Below are 16,435 nucleotides of genomic sequence, written 5' to 3'. Positions count from 1 at the left end.
GTTTTCACCAATCAGATTCTTCAAAAAGGAAAATCACTGAAATTGTAGAAAAGCAATAAGAAATAAAAATTTCAATTACATGTTTAGTGATAACAAAGCACTAAAAACTGCGCTGGACATCGAATCATATTTAAACACCTTCAAAATGACCATAGGAAGCCGTTCTCATTATCCTGATTTTATGAATGAGCAAAATTAGGACCCCAGCTGTGTATTACTCATGTATTCATTTATTCAAAAATAGCTTTTGGATATATGATAATCTCACTCCAACTTTAACTCTCTCACTGATTATTTGATAATAATAACAGGTCAGATATCCTGTAAAAAAACATGTAACTATTGGATGTCTGCTCTGCTATGTTGACTATTTTGTTTGGTGAACGAAGACATGGATAAGCCCCAAGGTCATGGAGTTTATAATCTACCAGAGGATATAAGTAGTTAAAATAAATACATTTTCTTGGTCTTGGTAAAGATTAACTTAGATAGAGTAAGGTAAATTTAGATAGAGTAAGGAATAGTGGGTAATAATATAAAATTTGGTGTTTCTATTTTAAACATGTGATCAGGCTGACAGTTCTAACAAGCTAATATTTTAGTAGCAAACTATATCAAGTGAGGTAGAGAACCATGGCGATGACTGAGTGAGTGAATTTCAGAAAGAGGAAATACTGAGGGCTAAGATCTGATAGGCAGATTACCCAAAGTGACTCAGCTGGAAAATGGTTTGAGTCCTCTTCATGATGACTTCAGAGCCCGTCTTCTTACCCATTGCAGAATGCCAGAACGTGTCCGGTTTCCCATGACCTCACCAATATTGCACTATTTAAGATATTTTCAGTTTTAGCAATTAACTAGCAAAAATAATGGTTTATGTTATTTTCTATTTGCAACTTATTACTAGTAAAGTTAAACATGTTTTATGAATATTTCTGTTATTCGCATTTATTTTTCTGTGAATTACCTATTCAGAGTTACATTAGTCTGCTTTCATACTGCTATAAAGCACTGCCCAAGACTGGGCAATCTATAAAGGAAAGAGGTTAAATTGATTCACAGTTCAGCTTGACTGGGGAGGCCTCAGAAAACTTAGGATCATGGCAGAAGAGCATGGGGAAGCAAGGCACCTTCTCCAAAAGGTGAGAGGAAGGAGAATGAATACAGGAGGAACTACCAAGCACTTACAGAATCATCCGATCTCGTGAGAACTTATTCACTATCACGAGAACAGCATGCGGGAAACTGCCCCCATGATTCAGTTACCTCCACACAGTTTCTAAATGTGGGGATTTGGGGGATTACAATTTAAGATTAGATTTTTATGTGTGGACACAGTCAAACCATATCAAGAATCTTTGTTGATTTTCCTATTGGATTGTTCACTTTAAACTTTCCACATATTAGCTTTGCGTAAAAGCAATAGTGGTTTTTGCTATCACTGCCAATCGCAAAACCCACAACTTTTATGTTTTGCATCAACATAATACATGTGCACACATACTTAAATATACACACATGTCTATCTATATAAGATATCAACACTTCAGCTAATTACTTGTATTAAAATATTTTATCAAAATTTTATTTATCACTTAGCTTTTTAATTGCTATAACATAGTTGTAAATACTTTAGGATACATGTGATATTTTTATACATGTATACAATGTGTAGTGATCAAATCAGGATAATGGGGACATCCATAACCTCAAACATTTATTTTTTCTTTGTGTTGAGAACATTACCATTCTTCTCGTCTATTTAAAAATATACAATAAATTGTGGTTAACTACAATTTTCCTACTACATTATCAAATACTAAAAACTCTTCCTTCTATCTAGCTGTATTTTTGTACCCATTAAACAAATTTTCTTCATCCCCCTCCTCCTCTCTTTTATTCCCAGCCTGTGGTAACCACCATTCTACTCTCTACCGATTGAACTACACTTTTTAGCTCCCACAAATGAGTGAGAAGATGAAATACTTATTTTTCTATGCCTGGCTTATTTCACTTATTATAATGAACTCCAGTTCCATCCATGTTGCTGCAAATGAGAGAATTCCATTCTTTTTTATGGATGAATAACACTTAGCTTTTTTATGGGGTCTTATATAGATGTTCTAAATTTATAAGTGAATACATATTTCAATTTTTTTCAAGGTTTAATTTGAACAACTAAAAATTCTGACATAAAATATGGATTTCCCCACACCATTTCAAAATGAAATTTTCCCTTGTCGTCTGTTATCTTCTGTTCCTTCCAGCCATGATAATGACGTTTAAGATCTTCATTCTCAATTGGACTGTTGTGGAAGACCCCAACTATAATTGCAATGTCATCTCTTCTAAACTCATCAGCATAATGATAAAGGTGCTCTGCATTTGATGTCAAAATACCTCTTCACTGAAACTACCCTCTGTGTTGCCAGTGTATTAATATACTAATCACAAAACACCTGCCATTCACTGCTTTGCATACTTATTTATATTGTACTGCTTTACCTCCTACTCCCTGTTTCTTCATTACTCCTTGTTGGATAGACCTGATCTTCATTAGAGGTCCAACCTAAACAACAATCCCTATACAAATATTTTCTGATGCCTTTCTTGAAAGGAATGCATCAACATGTGTGGCATTTTAGAATACCTGGGCATTTTATCATATGTTGTGACTAAGTTGTTAGTAAAAGAAATTCACCTACTAGCTAATTTTAGGAAGCATCTACATGATGGTACCTATCCCAGCATGTGGGAGATGTTCAAGTGGAGTTTTGAACTAACACACTGCAGTGTAAGAAAGGTAGATGATCAAACTGACTGGACTTCTTTCTCTGTGTATTGACACTTTCTCTCAGTTATTTACTCTTGTTCTAATTAAATCTTTGGATGTGAGAAGTACTTATTAGTCCTGGTTATTGAGTGACAGACAGGAGATAGATAAGAATATTTCTGCCCAGAGGAGAAAGGTAGTCAATAAATTAATCAATTTAAGTCATGATAAAATGAGCCACAAACTATCCATTCATTTATGTGTTCTAAAAATCGATGATTTTAACGGCACCAGTGAAATGAATCAGATGGTCTTTACTAAGATAAATTTGTTACTACATTTTGGATACCATCATGGGTTAAACAGAGTATCTTCGGAGACCTCTTTTAATATAAAATCATAGATTTAACAATAAATTTCTTAGGTAAAAATGCACTTATTTCTAATATTAGATCATTCTTACATGTTGTCCCTTCTACTCACTTTCCCTCTCTCTTTAGCCCACTAACATATATATTTTTTTCCATTCTGGCAGAAAAACCTAAGCACAGGATGACAATAAAATGTTATGAAACCTGTACAATTTCTTAAAAATTGTATTACTTAAAGAAAATATAAATCAATAAAAGTTATGTTTACATTGAAATAAAATAAAGGATGGTAAAAGGTAGTATCTAAGTTTCCTACTTATTGGCAATTCTATAAGTTATACTTTTCAAAATATTTAAAAGAAAGCAATATAATTGGCAGCAATTCATGTAACAATTAAGAACATAGAAAATAAAATTAGACATCAAATGTTAAATTACAACTTTACCTCATATGCTGAGTGGTAATGAATATGTGCATTTTTTATTGTCAAAAGTTGCTCATTGTAAACAATAATTCATTTAATGTCTTTAGTCATATCCCTCTATTATTTCTGAATCAGTTATTTATATTCTCTTTTATTCTTTATTGATATACAAAGATGTATCAATTTTCTTATTCAATTCAAAGCATCAATTTTTATTTTATTGACATTTCTATATTTTTCTTTTTCATCGACTTTAATTTTATTATTATATTTTCTTTTCATCTAGTTACATTAGACATACTTTGGTCTTGTATTTCGGGTTTCTGAGAAGAGCAACTTAAATTATAATATTAGACCTTTATTTTTTCCAGTATAAGAATTCAAAGCTAAAATTTTATTGCAAACCACGATGCTCCAGAATTATTAATAAGTTGCCTTTTAATTTTATTTACTTCAAAATATTTTAAAATTTCCCATGCTATTTATTTTATTTTCTATTTTATTTGGAAGTATGTTAACATCCCAATACTAGGGATTTTCCAAATATCTTTATGAAATGAATTTCATTATTATAAGAGAACACGCTGTATGCAATATCAAACTTTTATATTGAAACTCATCTGATTACGAATTATTATCTCTCTTGGTGAATGTACAATGTGCACTTGAAAATAATATTCTGCAGTTGTTGAGTGTTCTATAAATGTCAATTAAAGCAAGTTAACTGATTATGTTAAGTTTTCTATATCATTATTGTCTATATACTATGAATGACTGAGGGGTGTTTAAAATCCCCACCTAAAATTGTCAATTTGTCTGTTGTATTTTCAATTCTGTCATTTTTTAACTTATATATTTAGAAACTCTGTTATAAATGTTATAAACATTTAGGATTATTATATCGTCTTGATTAATACTTAACCTATTATTATGAAATTTCCTTCACAATCTGTGATATTATGTTTAGAGTCTCTTTTTCCAGATATTAATATAGCTATCCAGTTTATTATGAATAATTTTGTACTATTATATCATCTTTCTTTTTATTTTAGCCTATCTTACTCTCTAAATTAAAATGAGATTCTTTTAGGCAGCACAAAGTTAAATTTTCTTTTTTAAATCCACTTCTAAAAGCTCTTCTAATTAGAGTATTTGTTTCATTTACACTTAATGTACCATGATTGGATTTTAAAGAATCATCTGGTTGTTTTCTGTCTGCTGATTTTCCTTTTCCCCCTATTTTTTGTCTTCTTTAGACAAAAATATTGAGTATATTGTTTTATCTCCAATTGCCTGTTAACCTCTTACTACGTTTTAAATTTTAGTGGCTACTCTTGGGTTAATAATGTCCATCTTATCTCATTATAATCTGACTTCAAATAGTAACATAGCTCTTCACATACAATATAAGAACTTATACTTTCATTTATCTCTTTTATTCTTATATAAATTGTATTTTATATTTTAGTTCTACATGTTATAATCCAACAATACATTATTATTTTTCCTTCAGTTTTTCCTTTAAATAAAATTTTTAAAAATGTCCTTCATTCTTACCTTCAAATATCCCATATTTGGAGCTATTTTTTTCCAAGATTCCATCTGGCATTATTTTTCTTCTGCTGGAAGAACTTCCTTTAACATTTGCATAGTGCAGATTTATTGGCACTAAGTTTTCTTATAGTTTCACCAGTCATATTTGAATTCACTAAGGTTTTTCTTCAGCAGTTTTCCCCAAATAAGTTTGCACGCTCCAAACTATCCAACTAAAACATTTGTTTCTGAGGACTGTTAGGTTTGTGCTTGGCTTACACTTCCTTTTTTTAAGGATCATGTAACTATCACTCCATTGTTATCTGTTCTTGAATATTATAGAGTTGCCAGAGCCTGATGCAATTTTCCCTTTAAAAGTGACCATAGGGTTTTTTTTGTTTTTTTGTTTTTTTTAAGTCCTGCAACTTAAGTAATGTATATTCCAGTGTTGACAAGTGTGGGCAAATATTTCCTGGTATAGTGGATGCTCTTTGGAGTTTTGTGGCATCTTTAATTTTAGAAAATGTTCCTAAATTATAATTAATTATTATAATAGTTGAATTTCACTTCAGAAACTCCAGCTATACATATATTGAATCAAATTTGTGCTTTATGTTATTTTTTCTAATTTTTTTAAAAAAGTATTTATTTCTAACACATTTCGTTTACTTGTCTCATTTCTAGCTTCTGAATCACTTATTGTCATTTCTTAATATTTTTTCAATGATTTTTCTTCAATTTTACTTTCTGTGGCAATTATATATTTTCTTCTTTTTTTTTTTTTTTTTTTCAGAATGGAGTTCTGTGAGCTCAATTTCAGCTATCTGCTGTCTTCAAACTCATATAAGTTCTTAGATTTCTGCTTTGTGTTCTTACTTTTTATAATTAATTGCTTTATATTTCACTAAAAAAACCCAAAACCTGTGATTTCAATTGTCCTTTCCTAAACGACAACATTTATGTGGTGAGCAGTTTCTTGTCTGTTACTAATCATGTTCTTCTGCTTTCTTTATTCACACGACACTCTTATATTGATATTTAATTGACTGCTCTCAGTTATTCATTATTGAAAGGACTGGGTTTCCTAGAGCAGCTATTTCTGGCAGGGTCTTGTGATAGAGTAAGGGGCAAGGAAGTATTTTAGGCAAATTGGTGTTCATAAGCAAAGGACCTCTTCTTTCCAGCTGCTGAATAGATAGGTTGCAGTCTAAAAATATGGCTTGCTTATGTCATTCTTTGTATAGTGTGAGCCTCTATGCATTTGTGGATTATAACAGCTCTAGGGATCCATTTTCTATATCCGTTTTGTAGACACAACACATAGCTTTTACACTGCACTGCTTCACCTTCAGGGAATATAGTCTTGTTAATTCATAAGAGACCTGTTAGCACTGATCTTTCTCCTCAGCTGCTCTCCGCTTCCTGCCATACATCTCCTGTAGAAACTCGACTTGGAATCTATCTCTCGTTTTGCCAACCTTTGAGTTTGCATATTTTTTTTCTAAATTACTAGGAGAATAAGGAGGAAAGGCTGATTTTAATCAGTCATGTATAGATTAGAATTATCCCTTTTAAAATTTTTGTTGCCCTGGGATCTTATTATATTACAAAATAAATAATTAATAACAATTTAAAATCTGAAAAAGTGCTGAAATGCCGCAGTGTATTTTTGTTGATTCTTTCATCTTTTGACCTTTCATCATATGCTTGTTTAAAAAAATATCTGAATTATGTCACCAAATGTAGTGGTATTAAAGCACCAGCAGCTCACAGAACTGAGTGAATTACGAAATCTTAAGACTGAAGTCAAAAGTTCTATACTATCATCAACATTGCAGGTTGTGTTCTTGTATTGGACTTTTTTTCAGGCACATTTCAGGATGGGATATTACTGCAAAGTTGTTAGTGAGCTTTTCCTTTTGGTTTTCAAAATCCCCATACCACATTTATATCCACTGAGTATTACAGAACGACTGCTGAATGCCAAATATTTCAGAAGGCTTATTTTTTAGTTTAGAAGTATTTGAAGATGGAGCTATGGGAGACTGATTTGGTTTGGTAGTGAGGGCTTTCTCCCAGGCTTGCAAAGAGAAGACCACCTTATTGCTGTGTCCTCATAGGACAAAGACAGAAGAAGAAAGCAAGCTGTGTGGTGTCTCTTCTTATAATGGCACTAATCCCAGCATGGGGACTCCAGCCTTATTGCCTCACCTAAACTTAATTACTTCCCAATGGCCCCAGCTCCAAATACAATCACAGTAGGAGTAAGGGCTTCAATATATAAATTTAGGGTGAAACACAATTCAGTCCATAGCACATAATGAGGTAGAGTCTGTGGACATCACTTCATAAAACAGGTTGGCTAAAAGAAATACATTTGAGAGTTGCTGGTTCAAAGCTCCTATGTGGGAATAATTTGTTAACTAATGTAAATTCTAATTGTTGTGAACAAAATCTGCATAATTTGAAGATATTTGAAAAAATATCTATATTAACATGCTTTAAGTCTTATAATAATCCTCTATCTTTTCTCCTCCTTTCCACATATGCATATTCATATATCCCCTCTGAAAACATATTTCCCATTGAAGGCATATTTCAAATTTAAGTGTATCTTTGTGCATTGGATTTAAAAGATACATCAGTGACTGGGTCATAGATTTTGAATGGCGATTGCATGCATCTCATTTCCACGGTGATTAATGGTCCAGTTGCCAGCCCATTAAATATAACTTACATTCAGCTGCTGAATCCAGAGCTACTTTTCAGTTAACTGCAGTTCTGCCAGAAAGAACATAAATGTGGTAGTCCCTAGTAAGACTTGACTAGTTAAAACACTTGATAATACTACTTTTTCTTACTTTTCTCATATCTACCCTTCCATCTTCTCACTGTGCACATCAGCCTCTTCAGTTAAGATGCTATGCAGTGAGTCTCAAAGGTTGATAACCAAGATAAAACATGGCCATGGCCTTCATTTCCCTGCAAGTTCACTTAGTGTAGATTCTTCGTCCACCAGCTTTTCCCTGTTTAATTACTAAGTGACAAAACATTTAGGTGGTTTTGTTTCCCATTTGAAACTTATCGTGATTCGTAAGAAATGATGAAATACTCATTTGGGCCAGGATAAGGGGAACTCGTAAGTTTTACATGGTCCATCCAAGTTTACCACAATGATAAGGAAATTATTTCTGGTTGCAATTGGTGATGCCAGAGGGGTAAATTTGAATTAGAAACCTAGTTTCCTTTGGAGAAAAAAAAAGATTGATTTTGAGTGGGAGAGGAAAAGGAGAATGCAGGAAGGTAATTAGAGGTTCTTAGCTGAGTGAAATGATACAGTACTGGAGAGGTTTGTTTATCTAACTAGATTCCAAAGGCTGAAACTCCACATACTTCTAAACTTTAAAGCTTCAACTTCAATATATTTTCAAAGCAGCCCAGAAGCATTAAAAAATATTTCAAATCTATCCAGTTTAACGATCTCAGTATATATTTAATGTTTTACAGGGAAATGTCATGTAACTTATTGTACAACAACAATAACTCTGTGAAGTTACTTGTTCCCATTTTATAACTAAGCTCAAAGATGTAAAGAGGGCAATTACAGATTTCTGTACATTAAACCCGGATCATGTGATCAACTCCAATTCCTGATAACTGTATCTTTCTCACTTACCTGATTTTCTGTTCACTCATTCTTGTTTTTACCATGATTCCCACTCAATTACTCCTGCTTAGCTTACATAGAGATGTTAGAAATCAAGTATTCCAAACCTCACTTATGTTATAAATGATGAAACTAAACTCCAATGTAATACTTAATGGCCTAAGGGTACACAGCCAGTTAGGCACAGATTTGAGAACAAAACACAGGAGTGATCTGATGTCTGATTCAGTAGTGTCTTCCACTGCGTGTTTGTCTCTCTTTCTCTGTGTGTGTGTGTGTGTGTGTGTTCTTCTTGGGCAATTGAGAAACAGTCCTGGGAAGATAACAAAGAATGAGCCACTTCATTGTGCAGTTGCTCTGTAGAATAAGGAAAAATATTTCTTGAAATCTATAAACAAGAAATAATTTCTTCCCACTTCAATTATCTACTTTCTTCAGGTAAAATCTTGTTCGTGTGTTTTGGATTTTGAATACGAATCTTACTTGTTCTTATCAGGAGTGGTTCAATTTATGAGAAGTTTCTGTCTTTATGCAGGTTTCATTCTACTGAAAAGACAACAGGTCCTGATGGGGGCAGTTTTGCAATATAAAGGGTACATTCTTCAGCCTCCATATTTAAAAGATTTATCATTGATATGGTTTGAACCTGTGTTCCCACCCAAATCTCATGTTGAATTGTAATTCCAAGTGTTGGAGGTGGGGACTGGTGGGAGGTGATTGGATCATGGGACTGGTTTCTCATGAGTGGGGTAGCACCATCCCCTTGGTGTTGCTCTCATGAAAGTGAGTTCTCATGAGATCTGCTTGTTTAAAAGTGTGAAGCACTTCCCCGCTCTCTCTCTTGTTCTTTCTGCTATGAGAAGTATTGCTTTGCCTTCACTTTCTTCCATGATTGGAAACTTCCTGAGGACTCCCCAGAAACAGAAGCTGCCATATTTCCTGTAAAGCCTGCAGAACTGTGAGCCAATTAAACCTTTTTTTCTTATAAATTACCCAGTCTAAGGTATTTCTTTACAGTAGTGTAAGAACTGACAAATACACTCATGAACTACTCAAAATAGGAAACTGAATTTTTTAGAGCAGTGCTCAAAAGATAAGGGAAGATTTCTCCTTAGGATGTGTGTATTTTATATTTCTCTTAAGAATTCTTCCTGTTTCATTTTTGACTCAACAAAAGACTGCCTAATTTACATGGTGTGTCAGCATGGGCTGGTGGTGATGATCTTCCCTGTGTATAGATAAGAAGGCAATGCATTGTTTGTGGAGAATATAAACAATAATAAAATTGACTATAGTCAGTATGATTTGTATTAACACCACGAACTGGCAATTTGGAACAATTACAGTTTTAAAATACACCCCTGCACTAGACTGAGCAATTTCTGCTATTTGTGCTACCCTCAATACACCACTGCCTAAGAAATAATTCATCAGTTTTTATGTCTATGCACCTCGACCATTTTGATTACATGAAGCTTGTTTTTGTCTAGCAAATTCATCAGGAAGTCTCCTGGAAATAGTATTCTCTGAGTTCTTCCACTTTCAAACATGTTCGTTTTCATGGCCTTTGAATTAAAAGTAAATTTGGCTAGGTATAAAAATCTTTTGCTCATATTTTTTTCTCATATTTTTACTTTATGGAATAGAGTGTTTCTGTTAGAACCTTATGATAACCTGAACATCTTAGACATTTGTGCTTGGATACACAATGATTTTTATTTTTTCAATGTGGGTAATTTTTATTTTTATGTTTTTCAAGTAATACATTAGTTTTTGAGCACTTTTAGTCTCCCAGAAAAATTGAGAGGAAAGTACGGAGAACTCTCATCTACCCTTGCACAGACTCCTTCCCTATTTTCTCTTTTATTAACATCTTGCAGTGTTACAGTTATAATTGAACAAATATTGATAAATTATTTTCATACTATCATACTAAAGACTGTAGCTCACATTTGACTTCACTCTTGATGTTATACATTCTATGGGTATGGACAAATGTATAAACGCATACATCAACCACTATAGCATCAAAGAGAAGAGTGTCTCTGTCCTAGAAACCGTCTGTGCTCTATGTATTCATCCCTCTCTCTCCTCTAACTCCTGGAAAAATAGATTATGACAACCACTGATCTTTTTGCTGTGTCGTAGTTTTGCTTTTTTCAGAATGTCCTATAGTTGGAATCATTCAGTATGTAGCCTTTTCAGATTGACTTCTTTCATTTAGCATTACGCATTTAAGGTTTCTCTATGTCTTTCATGCTGTGGAGACTAAAGTAACCACATCTTGAATGCTAATCAGCTATGTTAACCTCCGATTAGCCCCAGTCCCATGAATGCCTCCTGATTCGTACTTTATTTACTGTGCCAGTGTAACAACAAAGTAACCTTGAATTTATTGCAAAATTATAGGCCATGACAAACATAGTGTTCTTGCCTGTTCTGGAGCGTGCCTTTAATTGTTGTGCTAGAGTACATATATCCTTTGCTTATGGTATATAAGCCCTGGGTCTGGGAAGTAACAGTGCAGAGATCTACTTGTCTTGCAGCTGCTCAATACCATGCTTATGCCTGAAATTGCACTTAATAAATCAACCAATACCAAAAAACTGGATTCATCCGCCTTCCTCTTTGGTGTCTTGGCACCTTTGGCACTGAGGGGTCACTTTGCATATATGGTCCTTTCCTGTTACACATACCTTCATCTTTCATTTCTTTCTGTGATTGATATATTCCATTGGCTGGTTGTACTACAGATTATGTATCCATTCACTGACTGAAAGATATCTTGATTTTATCTAGGTTCAGGCAAATATGAATAAAGCTGCTGTAAACATTTGTGTGAAGGCTTTTGTGTGGACATAAGTTTTTAACTGATTTGCATAAATACAAAAAAGCCCACTTGCTAGATCAAATGATAAAATGTTTAGTTTTGTAAGAAATTGCCAAATTTCTTCTAAATTGGCTATACCATTTTGCATTCCCACCAGCAATGAAACAGAACTCCTCTCTTTCCACATCATTGTCAGCAGTTCGGGTTGTCGGTGTTTTGGATTCTGACCATTCCAATAGGTTCACTGTGGTATCTCATTGTTGCTTTGGTTTGCCATTCCCTAATGACACATGGCCTTGAGCATCTTCTCATATGCTTGCTAGAGATTTATATAATTTCTTTGACAAGGTTTTTGTTCAGATTTTTTTTTTTTTGACAGGAGTCTCACTCTGTCACCAGGCTGGAGTGCAGTTGGCGAGATCTCGGCTCACTGCAATCTCTGCATCCCAGCCCTCAGCCTCCCAAGTAGCTGGGATTACAGGTGCGTGCCACCACACCCAGCTAATTTTTGAATTTTTAGTAGAGATGTGGTTTCACCATGTTGGCCAGGATGGTCTGAATCTCCTGACCTCATGATCTGCAACCCTCGACCTCCCAAAGTGCTGAGATTACAGAAGTGAGCCACCGCCCCCAGCCCAGATCTTTTGTCTATTTAAATTTTTTTTTTCCTTATTGTTGAATTTTAAGATTTCTTTGCATATTTTGTATAACTGTCCTTTATCAGATATGTGTTTTGCAAAGATCTTCTCTGAGTCTGTGGCCTGTCTTTTTATTCTGTTAAGGTCATCTTTTTTGGAACAGAAGTTTTAATTTTAATGAAGTCCAACTGTCAATTTTTCATTCATGGTTTGAGCTTTTTACATTGTATCTGAAAATGCAGTAGCAAACCCAAGGTCACAGATTTTTTTCAACATTATCATCCAGAAGTTTTTTAGCTCTGCATTTTACATTTGAGTATATGATGAATTTTGACTTACTTTTTGTGAAAGGTATAACATCTGTGTTTGTATATTTTATTTTGCACATGGATATTCTGTTTTTCTAGCATCATTTGTTGAAAAAATCCTCTTCTTTCTTTTCTTCGTCAAATTGCCTGTGCTCTGTTGTCTACAATTAGTTGACTATATTTGTGTGATTTCATTTCTGGGTTCTTTGGTCTGTTCTATTGATCTGTTTGCCCGTTCTTTCACTAATATCATAATGTCTTGATTTTTGCAGCTTTATAGTAGGTATTAAAATTGAGTAATGTCCATACTTCCTTTTTGTTTTTCTTCAATATGGGGTAAGCTACTCTAGGTCTTTTATTTCCACATAAACTTTATTTATTTACTGAGACAGAGTCTCACTTTTTTGCCCAGGCTGGAGTGTGATGACTTGATCTTAGCTCACTGCAACCTCGACCTTCTGGGTTGAAGCAATTCTCCTGCCTCAACCTCCCAAGTGGCTGGGACTACAGGCATGTGCCATCATGCCCGGATAATTTTTGTATTTTTAGTAGAGATGGGATTTCTCCATGTTGGCCAGGCTAGTCTTGAACTCCTGACCTCAGGTGATTCCCCACCGCTTGGACCTCCCAAAGTGCTTAGATTACAAGCATGAACCACCGCGCTGTACTTCATATAAACTTTAGAATTAGCTTTTCTATAGTCACAAAATACCTTGCTTAAATTTTTATTGGGATTTCTTTGAGTCTGTAGATGAAATTGGGAAGAACTGATATTATGACAAAATTGAGTCTTCCTAGCCACGTACAGAAATATATCTCCCTATTTATTTTTATCTTCAATTAATTTTTAAAAAAATGTCTAATTATTTTACTTTTAAAAGTTTCAGAATATTTTAGTTATACAGTCGGTACTTTAAATATTTAGATTAGTGCTTACTTTTGTTGTTTTAAGAATATTTCACTGAGAAATGGTTTTAGTATGAGTCTGTTCCAATGTTTTGGCTTAATCTTTTGGGGACTTTTGTTAAATATATATTAGATTATTTTGTCAATATTCCATAGTATCACTTTATCTTGAATACATTTTTATACCTCTCATTTATTTTTATTTATTCATTTGTTTTATTTATTTATTTATTTATTTAGAGACAGGGTTTCTTGCCTGTCACCCAGGTTGGAGTGCAGTGATGTGATCTCGGCTCACTGCAACCTCTGCCTCCTGGGTTTAAGTGATTCTCCCGCCTCAGCCTCCCCAGTAGCTAGAATTACTGGAGTGTGCCATTATGCCCAGCTAATTTTTGTGTTTGTAGTAGAGATGGGATTTTGCCGTGTTAGCCAGGCTGGTCTTGAACTCCTAGGTTAAAGCTATCCACGTACCTCAGCCTCCCAAAGTGCAGCGTGAGCCAACACACCTAGCCTCCTCTCATTTATTTTTAAACTTTAAAAATTATTCTTTCTATCTCAGGTAACTATTGAAACAGTATCCACTATGTTTATTTGCTCCTGTGTTATGTTTTTTTCTAGCTTTATCTTGACTTCTTAAAATTTTGTTCTTTCCTGTTTTTCTTTATTTGTGTACCCCCTCTTTTCAAGTCATCATTTGAACCAATCATCTCATTTTTTTTTTTTTTTTTTTGAGACGGAGTCTTGCTCTGTGGCCCAGGCTGGAGTGCAGCGGGGCAACCTCGGCTCACTGCAAGCTCCACCTCTCGGGTTCATACCATTCTCCCGCCTCAGCCTCCCGAGTAGGTGGGGCTACAGGTGCTCACTGCCACACCTGGCTAATTTTTTATATTTTTGGTAGAGATGGGTTGCACCATTCACACGATGGTCTCGATCTCCTGACCTTGTGATCTGCCCACCTCAGCCTCCCCAATTGCTGGGATTACAGGCATGAGCCACGACGCCTGGCCTCATCTCATTTTTAATTTGTAAAAATAATTCTGATGTATGTGATTTTCTCAAAGCTCTCATTATCTTCTTAATATCAATTGCTCACTTAAAATTTTAGGTTACCATTTTTAATTGTTATGTGAGTTTGTTTTGTAAAAGTGTTTTCATTTTGATGTGTTACACCTAGAGTTTGTATATAGATTCTGATTGTAATACCTGATTGTAATACTTTTCTTAAAAATTTTAAGTGAAATAAATTTTTCTGTACCTTTAGAAGCATGGGAAGGGGCAAGACAATTTTTTCATCTCCATTGCCCTAAAACCCTCTTCTATAGTTTCCATTAAGTGATCAAAAAAAGAAAAAAAAATGTCCCCCTGCTTCCTGAGATTTGCCTTCTCAGCATCCCTTCTCACTTTTGTCTTCTTCTTGTGTTTCTTTTATTCTAGATATTTCACATCATTCCCCCTTCAGCGTTGAGCACTATTCTGGAAGAACGCTTCAGACTGTGAGTTTCAAAAGTGCCCAGAGCACAGAGTGATTTCTAAATTTACTAGGATCCCCTTCTATTCCATTTGCCACCTGGATTCTCATGACCCCCAGCCACTATTGTGAGCCAGTTTTCAGAGATGTCTGTGCACACTTAGCAAAGAGGGCTTCTCTTCTCACACCTATCAGACACCTCAGATGTTCACAGAATGTAGGGCTTGTAACTGCCCTGCTCTGCCCCTGCCTACTCACATATTGTCATCAAGTTTTGTCATAGATACTGCCTTTTGAGTTTTTGGTTTTGCTATATTCCTTGCAATGCCTATTTTAATTTTAAGAAGTTTCAGAAACTATGTCACCCTTGCCACCATCTTCCCAGGATTTATCTATAGATTACAATATTTTCCAAATGCTAATGACTCAAACTGGATTGCCCCTCTCACTAATTCGCACACTTTTCTCAGGATACAGCATTTGTTCCTTCACTAATTCAATGAATATTTCTTGAGTGCCAGGCCTTTTTAACCACAATAGATGTAGGAGAAAGCAAGATTTGTAAAGCTTACATTCTCATTGTCAGAGAAAGCTTACATTCTCATTGTCAAGAAAATAATTAAGCACCCACATAATATGTCAGATAGTGGTCAAAACTATGAAGAACACTATAAAACTGGGAATTCAGAATTAAGAATACAGGGAGAAAGGGAGCTTCTTATTTCAAATCAAATAGGCAAGATAGATGTCTTTAAAGTTTTACAGGTAAACAGGGACTTGAAAAAAATAACAGAATGAGTCCTGTAGCAACTTGGGTGCATAGTGAATATAAATTCCAGAATGAAAAAAAAAATCAATCCAAAAGTCCCCAAGGCTGTTGCATTCTTGAGGAGCAGTGAAACAGCAAAAACTCCAGTATGGATGAAGAGGAGCACATAAGAATCAGAAAAGCAGGAGAAAAGCCCATAGATGCCATCTGTAAACTAGGCACGGTCTCATGAGCCACTGCAAGGATTTGGGATCCTTTTCTGAAGAAGGTGGGAAGCTACTGTACAAATTTCATGGATTCCAAACAGGATTTGGTTTATGTATTAAAAAAGAATTGTCAGTTTTTGAAGAATACATTTTAAAAAGCAAGGGCAGAAGCGTCGTGGAACAGGGAGGCCACTTACAAATCCACAGCAATAATCTAGAGATGATAAAGCTTAGAGGAAGGTAGAAGGTGAATACAGAGGAGACAGCAAGTGGCAAGACAGAATATGTTTTTAAAGTAGCTAGTTAAGGTTTAAGATGATGATCTTTGATATTGTTTGTCTGTTTCCACACCTAAATCTCATCTTGCATTGTAGCTTCTACAATTTCCATGTGTCATGGGTGAAACGCAGTGGGAGATAATTGAATCATGGGGCAGGTCTTTCCCATGGTATTCTCATGAGAGTGAATAAGTCTGTTGAGATCTGATGGTTTATAAAGGGAAGTTTCCCTGCACAAGTTCTCTTCTCTTGTGTGCCACCAT

General features: G+C 34.6%; 1 non-coding gene across 1 annotated transcript; it reads left to right on the top strand.

The window, feature by feature from the left end:
- Positions 1–247: 247 nt before the first annotated feature.
- LOC126957764 (small nucleolar RNA SNORD81) lies at positions 248–324 on the top strand. The gene has a single exon (XR_007726933.1). It is a non-coding gene; the product is annotated as a small nucleolar RNA SNORD81 (small nucleolar RNA).
- The last annotated feature ends 16,111 nt before the right edge of the window (positions 325–16,435 follow it).

The sequence above is a fragment of the Macaca thibetana genome, chromosome 6, assembly GCF_024542745.1.
Source record: "Macaca thibetana thibetana isolate TM-01 chromosome 6, ASM2454274v1, whole genome shotgun sequence".
Classification (NCBI taxonomy): domain Eukaryota; kingdom Metazoa; phylum Chordata; class Mammalia; order Primates; family Cercopithecidae; genus Macaca; species Macaca thibetana.
The sequence above is the reverse complement of the archived record's forward strand: the minus strand, read 5'-3'. Positions and strand labels throughout refer to the sequence as shown.